At 51.7% G+C, this 8038-nt stretch overlaps 1 non-coding gene across 1 annotated transcript; it reads left to right on the forward strand.

Moving 5' to 3' along the window:
- Positions 1 to 616: 616 nt before the first annotated feature.
- LOC126991928 (5.8S ribosomal RNA) lies at positions 617 to 776 on the forward strand. Its single transcript, XR_007745952.1, has one exon. It is a non-coding gene; the product is annotated as a 5.8S ribosomal RNA (ribosomal RNA).
- The last annotated feature ends 7262 nt before the right edge of the window (positions 777 to 8038 follow it).

The following is an 8038-nucleotide window of genomic DNA, read 5'->3' on the forward strand; positions in this document are numbered from 1 at the left end:
GTACAAGCGCCTCCCGCGAAAGAGACGGACCACCGTGCGCACCGAGCACCCGCGAGGCCGGAGCTAAGCGACGGGGGAGGGACTCACCCCGCGCACCCCCCTCGACCCCGCTTTGGGATGGGAATCTCGGCGGCAGCGGCCGGTCGGGGATCGGCCCCGGACAACGCCGACCGAGGCCTGAAGACCCCGGGACGCCCCCCTTTCACTTTCATTACGCCTCTGGGTTTAGTGCGCCCAATGACTCGCACACATGTTAGACTCCTTGGTCCGTGTTTCAAGACGGGTCGGGTGGGTCACCGACCTTTTGCACGCCGCGAGAGGGTTTGCCCCTCTGCTGCACGACCGTCGCAGGGCAGCCAGGACACCAGAGGTTTCCCCCTTCGACCGCGTAAACGCAGACGTCGGGGTACCAATCCGCCTGGGCCTTCGACGTCACCAGCAACGGGTCGCGGCGACCTACATCACGAGGGGAAATACGCCCGCCGGGGCCGGCTCGGACGTGGGCACGCCCAAGGGTTCCTGGATCGCATAAGCGAATCCCACATCGTCTCCCGAGGCAGAGACGGCGGAAGTCTGCTGATGAGAGTCGACAGCGTCCGAAGTCAAATAAAAATACAGCTCTTAACGGTGGATCACTCGGCTCGTGGGTCGATGAAGACCGCAGCAAGCTGCGTGTCGGTATGTGAATCGCAAGAATACCAGATACATCGACAAGTCGAACGCACATTGCGGCGGCGACACTCTCATGTGATGCCGTCACTCCTACACGAGGGTCGGATATACATTCCATGCATCGGCTTTGTCAGCTATGACATCGACCGCATTGGGGAGTTTCGCCTGTTGCTACTAGCGGGCGTTCCCTTAAGGCCATGAATGGTTACCGGTCGCGTCACGTCTCTGACGGGCGCGTACGTCGGTGACACGGAGCTTATGGACACAGCGGGGAGGAGGAGGAGGTGGTTTCCTCGGGACTTGGTCTCGGGGCTGCCTCTTCTTCTTCCTCCTCGTCTGCTGTTGTCGCTTTCCGTGTCCTGTCTCGTTTCGGAACCCCAACCTGTGCCGCTATGAGTCGGACGGGCTAAGGTGGCTCTGCTTCGCGTGATAGGCAGGAGAAGGCGACCGGGCCGGGGCAAACAACCGCGGGATCACGTCCCGCGTGTCTGTGTCACCACCACCGCCGACTGGCAGCCATTATTCAAAATAATAGATATGGTAACTGTTGATTTACATTTCTTTATATTCATACTCTTATACAACAAAGAAAAGCAACTAGTTTGTGGTAAGCACACTGGAAATTGACTTGGGAAACTCCAACCAAGTGAGGGAGAAAGTAATTTCAAATTGATCTCTAGATATAGTATGAAAAACAATTAAAATAAAAAAATATATCAATAGGTTTCACCCTAAGAATAATGAAAACAAAATGATGTATGCACGAACATTACTAAAATATGTTCAGCAGCAAATTTAACTCTGGGAATTCAACAACTTTGCTGTGTGACATACACTAAAAAAAAAAAAAAAAAAAAAAATCATTTGTGAAATTATTTTCATGGCACCTTAAGCCCCAAATACACTGCCGAATTTTGGCCACGAACTTGACGCCGAATCAGTTCGCAAAAAAAATTGGCGACCGGTTCGCCGACATGACCAAGATTCTTACAGTTCGTGACCATTTGGCGACATGTCGGTGACATGTCGGCGAATGCTCAAGACAATTCGGGGACAGTTCGGAGACATGTCGCCGACTATTCGGCGTCCATGTCGCCGAGCTCAAAATAACTGACGACAAGTCTCCGAATTGTCTTTGCATGTCCCCGAAGTGTCGGCGACATGTCGGGGACAATTCTCCGACAGTGCCAAGATTTCTGACAGCTGATCATCTGATGCCACTGTGGCATAAAAAAGCACGGGAATCCGCGCCTACCTCATGGACTACTACAACACCCGGAGAGCAGTGGCCTGACAGGGCAGAAGTGTGAGCGAGTAAATACCATGTGTGGTAATATGTGTGGCAATATGTATGATAGTATGTGTAATAAAATGTATAAATGTGACTTGTTTGTGTTTTGCCCTCCTACAAATATTTTAGAATGAATGAATGTTTACGTAATATTAATAAACAAACCAGTAACTGAAAGAGGAAATAAATCTAAATAACTGAAAATGAAACAAAGGTTAAATAATGGCAGCATAATGATATTAAGAAACAAATAAAGTAATAAATAGTAAATTAATTATGAAATAAATGAAAATGTTAGTTCCATACCTATTTAATATATAATTATGATTCTTCTTGTTTTTCATATTTTCTTGTTACTATTTATTATTATATATATATATATATATATATATTTATATATATTTATATATATATATATATATAGAGAGAGAGAGAGAGAGAGAGAGAGAGAGAGAGAGAGAGAGAGAGAGAGAGAGAATACATAAATAGATAGACAGATAGACAGACCCCCGTGTACACCTCCCACCGTGACCCGTTTACCATGTCGTGATTAATTCGCCGAATATTCGGGGACATGTCCCCGAATAGTCGGCGTCATGTCGGCGACAAATTTGCCAATAAAATTTAAATTTCAACGGTCAAAAATCATCGACAATTCGCCGAACACCGCGAATCGGGCGCCAAATTGTCTGCGACATGTCGGAGACATTTCGGCGACAATTCGGCCTCCATTTTGCATTCGTGCACATTCGGCGAACGGCCGCGAATTTTTCATGCAACATGAAACTTTCGTGGCGGTCGTGACCAACTGTCAAAAGTCGCGTGGTGGACGCAGACATGTCCCCGAACGGCCAAGAACAGGCAAGAAAGATGCCGAACTTGTTTGCGACACAGGATGACTTGCATATTCGCGGACATTCGTGAGCCAAAATTCGGCAGTGTATTTGGGGCTTTACATATACCTTTTAGGGTCCCCGACAATCTTGGAAATGTGCAAATCTAGTACAGTCCAATTTGACAAATATGTTTTCTTCTGCCAAGTAATCATGCAACTTTGCAATTTGATAAATCCTCGCTATAACAAACTAACTGGGGAGAAGGGTGCGACATATCCAAAAATCCAAACTTTTCATATATTATAAACTTTGGTCGGTATATGAGCTTTAAGTTCTTTTTTGATGTTCATTATTGTAACTTAAAATGTCCATTCATGACTCCAGATTAAAGGTGATTCACTAAAGGACAAGAATGAAAGTGTTCACAATTGGACAGACAGATTCTACCGGCCCACTAAGGAACTGCCTTGAACTCACCTGCCAAACTTTATCAGTGATTTCCCGCAGACACAGAACTGTACCAAAAAAGTTTGTTGAGTTCCGTAAAAGTGAGGGTTGTATAATTTATTTATCAGTATGTTAATAAACAAAAAAGGTAACCCGAGAAATAGCATCAACAATACGATCTTAAGTGATTAAGTAGCCCATACCTTTTATCCTTGAAGCTGACGGTCACGAGGGGAGAAGTAGGTGGCCCAACAACGAGGACGTCACCTGGCCGATCGTGGCAGGCTATCCAGCTGTGAGAGAGGAGGGGCTGGACCATCACCTGAAATTAAGATTTAATATAAGTCATTGTAGTAATATCAACAATGTAAGTTGCATGCCCTAAAAACATAACTTTTCTTATAAGTATATACAATTTTGTACAGGAACAAATTTAAAGCATTTTCTAGTATAATGTGGGTGACATTTATCCACATCCTTCAACTACATGTTCAACCAGAGGCAACCCCAGCCTTAAATACCACACGTACCAGACAATATTTGATAATAAATCATATGAATTACATTTCACTTACCTTTACCTTATGCAACCTCTTTACTTATAATGAGTTACAAGTAATACTGTAAAGGTCTATGCTAATAGGACTCTAGTGCTCTGACGGGGGGAGGTCCAGCTTGTATGAGTTAAATGGGTGTTATACTGACCTTCACTTTTTGGTTTTCAGCAGTGTCCATGAGTCTCATAGAAAGAAATATCATGTATTCTAAAACCATTGTTTCAGTAATATTTGAAGGTAAACTTGGGACAGGAAAATGACTAAGAATGAGTAAGGGGAAGTGATCAAACACCTACCAATATGTAGATGATCATGTTACTGGTAAGTTAACATGATCAGGGGCCTTCGCTGAACAGCGCAGCCCCTGATTCATTTACAGAGATATTATAAACGCCGAAACTTCAAACCAATGGACGCCAGAATATTTTGTATCTTGCAACAAGCCCTAGGGACTGCTAGCCCTTTTTTAGCCGGGGTGGTGGACCACCCCCCCACTTGTATTTCGAAACTCTCTGTATATGTTCAGCCCTCCCTCAAGGACTCGGGCTACTAAGATTTTAAGGTCCGATTTTCGGAGCCCGAGCGCCTTCCATATGTTGACGGTTGGGAGGGCTAGGGTCCCTCTCCAGCTAGATGTAATAGATGAGAATACTGGAGGGAACCCTGTTTCGGCCTGGACTCACCGCCTGATGTCAGGAACATAGTAGTAGGCGGTTTTTTCTAAGGTGGGTTGTGTACAGATCCCCTGCGGCCGCATCAGCGACTACCTGTACATCAAGCACTACCGAGCCCAGGCCTTGGCGGGTGGCTATGATGTCAGGGATGCGGGCCCCGGCTACAGTTGGAATGGCCGGTTCCTTTTTTATAGTAAAGCCCGCATCCTCAAGCCTCCCCGCGACATAGTCTAGTACGCGGTCATGTCGACGAGTACGAGCAACCTGGACTGCAGGACAACGCTACATGATGTGGCCCAGGCTCTCCGGGTGTCTGCGGCAGAGGTCGCAGTTGATTTCGTCCACCCGCCTCCCCCTCGCAAGTCGGGCTTTCGTGCCGAGCAGATTGCCTTGCAGCTTCACCGCTCGGCAGAAATCGCCCCCTTTGAGGAGAAGTGTACCGTCTTATATCCAGCTGCTTGAGGCAGATGTCTCTGAGGCACCTCTTAGCCCCAAGCCATCGACTGCCTCGTGCAGCTGCCTGGACCACCAGCTCCTCTCAGCCGCCTTCCTCAAGCGTGGTGTACTGCTCGGAGGAGGCGCCTGTCCAATGGGTCGCACGGCGTGCTTAACCACCGGGTCACTGGAGTTCCTCAGCCGCTGGAGGAGATCCTCCTTGAGGCGAGGGACCCGCGTGGCCAGACCGGGTATGCCCAGTCCCCCATCCACTTCTGCCGCATGGAAGTACCCCAGGGGGTTATCCATCGGAAGGTGGACGTAGGACCGGACTGCTCGTCTGACGGCCCGGTCTATGCGGCCTAGCTGGCCGGCCGTAGCAGCCATGTTTACCAGTGGGTACAGTAACTGAGGGACAATGATCTTCGTTAAGCCCCAGAGCTTTTGCTGGGGCTTTGCCGGTGCTTTCCTCAGCCTGGCAAGCTTGCGCACCAGGTCTTCGTGCGCTCGGAACGCCGTAGCCCCTCCGCTGGCGCCCATCTGGACACCCAGGTACTTATAGAATTCCCCGGGTGCCAGAGCTTGCACAGGCCTCCCCGTGATCTTAAAGGGGGTTGTATCTTGGGCCCATGTTCTTCTCTTTTTGTCGGCTACTATGCCGAGCGTGGCGCACTTGCCAATTCCCACCTCGAGCCCCGAGGCCGCCGCTGCCTCTGTTAGGCGATCGAGGGCGGCCTGGAGGCCGGGGCGAGTCGAAGCAAGAAGCGCCACATCATCGGCGAAGGCGAGATAGTTGATGTGGCAACTACCCACCTTGACCCCGATCTCTTTGGGGAGAGTAGCCAGGGCCCAGTCTAGGCATATGTTAAACAGGTAGGGGGAGAGGGGATCCCCCTGCAGGACGCCCCTTTGGATGTTAACGGGGTCGCCTGCGTCAATTTCGGTAGCTGCCGACTTGTACATCTGACTGATATACTCGATGAGCCTGGGTGGCAGTCCCCATCTCCTGGCGGCAGCATTCAGGGAGGGGTGGCTCACCGAGTCAAACGCCTTCTTAAAGTCCACCCACGCAACAAAGACGTTCGAGGGTTTCTGCTGTGCTGCCTTGACCACCGCCTTTAAAACTGCATGCCCTCACGAGAGTACCACCGGCGGCCTCTGGTCTTGGTGATGGGCGAGGCCGCTCCGGACTGTAGCGTAGTGTTCGCAGACAGTCCCTGTAGGCCCGGCTTTTCCGGTAGCATTTGATGCCTTCTACAGATCGGTGGGAGAGAACCTGCGCCTGGATCTCACAGCACTGGTCCACGATCAGAAGCCCGCCGTGGGACACTTCAAAGTTGGCCATCAGCCAGTTCTCTTCAGGGTCCCACCGGGGCCTCGGACGTGACACTATCTCCAGAGCAAGCGCCGCATGAAAGGTGTCAGGGTGTGCGGAGCGTTGATGGAGCCATCTTCCGGGAAAGGAGGGGAAGGTTTCTCCGCACTCGGGACAGATAGGGGAGCGGTCTTGGCCCCAACCTACGCCAGCCTCCGCCATCCTGGGTTTGGAGTGGCGGAACTGTAATCAGGGGAGTGATGGTAATAGGGCGGAGATCCCCTGGTGCCGATGGTTTTGGCACTTTGGGCAGTAGGATGGTCCTGCCCTTGACCCAGTTAGGGGGAAGAGCCCCAAGCCAGAGGCAACCGTTGACCACCCAGCCAAACCTAGCCGTCCCGAGCCTTGTCAGGTCGCTAATGGTGCGACCATCGGGGCCAGGCACCGATGCTTTGGGAGTGGCCTTCAGTGCCGCCGCTATGTCCTCCTCCGAGACGCGCCCATCACGGATGGACTGACCCGTCTTACGGGATCCGGACGGCGGCGGTCCTCTGGACTCGGCCGACTGAACAGCCCCCTCCAGAAGGTATGAGAACCCTCTGGGAGGGCCGGGGTGTTGAGGAGATCCTCCCCACTGAGGATCTTCTTAATCACCCGGCCTCTATCTCTCTTATACTGGGCCTGAAAGGCTGCATAACTCTTCCTCCGAAACCTCGATGGACTGAGGTTACTGTGGTGCTCCGATGGGGGTGGAGCACCACGTGGGGGGCGGGGAGGGATCCAGGCATCAAGTCAGTCAGATTTCTTGGTATCGGGACGGAGAGGCGCTCCGAGGCTGTCCTGACAGATTCTTCCAAGGCGCTCACCACAGCAGCCTCGTCGTCCTCCGCAGGCTCAGCCTCTTCAGCCTCTCCGTTGCGGCAACGCGCAAGGTGTTCGCCTGCCTGGTAGACGACTTCTAGGTCGGAATCGGAGTCATCTCCAGGCAGGGGCGCAGCTACCGGGGTTAACCCTACTGCGGGGTCAGAGTTCCCCCCGGATCGCTCTTCTGCTTGCTCACTCTCTCTCCATGCCCTCACGAGAGATCCACCGACGGCCTCTGGTGTTGGTGGTGGGCGAGGCCGCTCCGGACTGTTGCGCAGTGCTCGCAGACAATCCCTGTAGGCCCGGCTTTTCCGGTGGCATTTGATGCCTTCTACAGAACGGTGGCGGAGGACCTGCGCCTGGATCTCACGGCACAGGTCCACGATCAGAAGCCCGCCGTGGGACACTTCGAAGTTGGCCATCAGCCAGTTCTCTTCAGGGTCCCTCCGAGGCCTCGTACGTGACACTATCTCCAGAGCGAGCGCCGCATGAAAGGTGTCAGGGTGTGCGGAGCGTTGATGGAGCCATCTCCCGGGAAATGAGGGGAAGGTTTCTCCGCACTCGGGACAGATAGGGGAGCGGTCTTGGCCCCAACCTACGCCAGCCTCCGCCATCCTGGGTTTGGAGTGGCGGAACTAAGTATTGCACTAAAAGCTGACGTTGTAGAGTGACTGTTTAGTCACACCGATATGCGTAGTAACACGCAGGGGTAGGCGGTTAATACCCCTCTCGGTACGTCCAGCAGGGACCACGGGGAGGCCAGTCACAAACGGTAACTATGGTTCTAGTCTAGCCCAGGCCTCCTGAGTTCGACCTACGTGAACTTTTCGGCTACCGCTTCAGAGTCATAGTTACTCCCGCCGTTTACCCGCGATTGGTTGAATCTCTTCACATTGACATTCAGAGCACTGGGCAGAAATCACATTGCGTCAACATCTATCTCTGAC

Source organism: Eriocheir sinensis, unplaced genomic scaffold (genome assembly GCF_024679095.1).
Source record: "Eriocheir sinensis breed Jianghai 21 unplaced genomic scaffold, ASM2467909v1 Scaffold366, whole genome shotgun sequence".
Taxonomy (NCBI): domain Eukaryota; kingdom Metazoa; phylum Arthropoda; class Malacostraca; order Decapoda; family Varunidae; genus Eriocheir; species Eriocheir sinensis.